The sequence below is a fragment of the Octodon degus genome, unplaced genomic scaffold (genome assembly GCF_000260255.1).
Source record: "Octodon degus isolate 3935 unplaced genomic scaffold, OctDeg1.0 scaffold00144, whole genome shotgun sequence".
Taxonomy (NCBI): domain Eukaryota; kingdom Metazoa; phylum Chordata; class Mammalia; order Rodentia; family Octodontidae; genus Octodon; species Octodon degus.
The window spans coordinates 6362465-6365504 of NW_004524720.1; the positions used below are offsets into that span (position 1 = coordinate 6362465).

The following is a 3040-nucleotide window of genomic DNA, read 5'->3' on the forward strand; positions in this document are numbered from 1 at the left end:
AGAAGAAAGATTTGTACTAATAGTATTTGGACAGGATATCATGTCTGCATCTTGTATTATGAATAACCACTAAGACGATAACAATATGCAATGTATTAATTACTGAAACTGTCCTATTAATCAGTTTTGAAACTGTCTCCTTGCTGTTTCTCAATAAAATTAAAAAATAAAATAAAAGGAACTAAAGAAACTTGGTGAAAAGAGGAAATAACAGTCCTGGAGTGAGCTGAGAGGCAGCTGAGACTAGGTGTGGTGACACATGCTTATAATCCCAGCTCTTGGGAGGCTGTAAACAGGAGAATCACTAGGAGTCCGACTTAGTAGTGAGACCCTGAACACCCTGTAGACCTTTCCCTAAAATAAAGAAAAACAAATAAATAAAAGAGGATGAAATTTATGACAAATACCTTGGAGAAGCTTTAAAAATAATGAAAACAAAACAAAATCACTCAACAGTGAGTAGGTAATAAGAAAACTAAACTAAAGCTAACAAGTTAGAAAGAAATCAGAGGATAGCATATTTAGAATTAAAAATAACTTTACAGATTATAGAAAAAATCATCCAAGTATAAAAAAAAATTCAACATACAGTTAAATGAAACGTACAAAACACCAGATAACTACTATGAAAAAGAAAGTCCTCATGAAGCATCAGTCAAAATCCCAGATATACATCCAACAAAATGTTAAAGAATGTTAAAGCTGTCAGAAGAAAAATCTAAAAATCATGTACAAAGGCAAACCCAATGCTTGGAGTGAAGTTTTCCAAGTCCTAGAGAAAACAACTTCCATCCCAGATTGATCCATTATACCCTGCAAAACTATCTCTGAAAAATGTATGCACAAAAGGTCTTTCCATAATAAGAAAATTCATGATCACCAAATAATTATTCAAAAAAATAGGGAAAACCTCGACAGAAACAATGAGGTCTACAAAGCCAAATAGTTTGTGAAATGAATACACTAGACAGGGAGTACACTTCTAAAAAAATAAAGGAAAAATGAAGGAGACAATAAGACAAAAAGAATGTAATGAGAGGAATAAGTCAATACCTTTCAGTAATAACTCTCAATGTAATGGTTTTATTCTCCAATTAAAAGACACAGACTTAGAAACTAGGTTTAAAAAAAAAAACAAAACAAAACAAAATTCAATAGTTCATTGCTTTTAAGAAACTCATCTAATCCAAAAAATCGTGGGAGGCTATAAATAGGAGAATCACTAGGAGTCCGACTTAGTAGGGAGACCCTGAACACCCTGTAGACCTTTCCCTAAAATAAAGAAAAATAAATAAATAAAAGAGGAAATAACCCAAAAGATAGTGATTGTAAAAGATATGATTATAACAAAAAACGAAGGATAGAAAATAATATTCCATGAATCAGAACTCCAAAAGAAAGCAGAGATAAAAATTTTATTTTCAGACTAAGAAACTTCAAGCCAAAACTGATCAAAAGAGACAAAGGTCAGTACATTTTAGCTTATCAATCAATTCAACAGGAAGAAATAACAACTGTAAATATGCATGCACTGAATACTTGGGCACCTAACTTCATAAAACAAATATTGCTGGATATAAAAGGTCAAATCAACACCAACATAATTGTAATGGGTGATTTCTGCCTCCCATCTTCATAAAGAGATCAACTAAAGAAAAATTAAATCTAGACATTTCTTTCTCATCACAGACTATGCTGAAGGCAAAAATAGATCAAGGATCTAAATATTAAAACAGAAACAATTGGCTAGAAAAAAAAAACTGAGCAATCTGAATAAAAAGGAAGATTGTACAAAAATAATATTAAGTTATCAACAAATGGATTAACGCAAGCCAAAAAGCTTATGCACAGCAAAGAAAAAAAAATTAACAGCTATACATTGGACAGAAGATTAATATCTACAATATAACAAGAAAATTAGATCTTACAAAATAAAAACACCCTGCCTCCGACCCCCAAAAAGAGGAAATGAAATGAATGAACACTTCTCAAAAGTACAAATGTGCAGGCAATAGGCAAGGCAAAACAACACGGAGATTCCAACTACTCCAAAAAGAACAGCTATCAAGAAATCAAAGAACAACAAACTCTAAGGACCACAGAGAAAAACTATGGTACCTTCTACATTGTTGGTAGAAATGTAAACTAGTAACATTACTGTGGAAATCAGGATGGAGATTTCTAAAAGAACTAAAACTAGAAATTCCATCAACATAACTCTTCCCCTTCTAAGTGTCCTCTTGAGAGCATTAAACAGATCATAATCACATTGATACATGCTTACCTACGTTTATAGCATTACAATTCACATTAAGTCTTTAAGTAATACGTCCATCAACAGATAGATGCATAAGGAAAATGTGATGTTTGTACAATGCAGCACTACTCTGGGAAGGATAAACTTGAATCATTTGTAGGAAAATGGATTCACCACAAGACCAAAACACTAAATGAAATAAAACAAGACACGCAAGCTTAAATTGCAATTTAAAAAATCAAACAGCAAAATAAAAAATATAAAATATGAAATAGGAAGATCTTTTGAAAAGGGAAAGGAGACTGCAATTGGGGAGAAGGGAAAAGAGAATTCTTGAAAGAATTAGTATGTGTCATATACATGTATGAACTATCTACACAATGACTGAATTCACTATGTGTGAATAAAAATTGAGTTTGAAAATCTGGAATGCTCAACAATATGTGAGCTAAGTTATTCAAGAAATATTTTTGAAAGCATTGTATTAGTGCTAAAACAAGATTTAAAAGGATTTTGAAAGCTGGAAAATATTTCCATGTACAAAATTAATCAAACGACCAATGATAATAGAAATTAAAGGCACACATCATTCTCTCTGGCCACCATGAAATTTTGTATGTGACTGTAAAACCTTGCTAGTAAAATCTTATATTCTTTAATAATGCTTAGAAACAAGGAATTACTTTTTTTTTCCATAGTTTTATTGATAAACAAATAGCAATGAGACAGTTTCAAATCAAATCGCTAGGACAGTTTCAATAATTAACACATTGCATACATTCT

The 3040-nt window shown here is 31.4% G+C and overlaps 1 protein-coding gene across 1 annotated transcript in view; it reads right to left on the reverse strand.

The window, feature by feature from the left end:
• Kifap3 (kinesin associated protein 3) overlaps positions 1-3040 on the reverse strand; it is a 190547-nt gene that overhangs the window by 121011 nt on the left and 66496 nt on the right. The window lies entirely within an intron of this gene.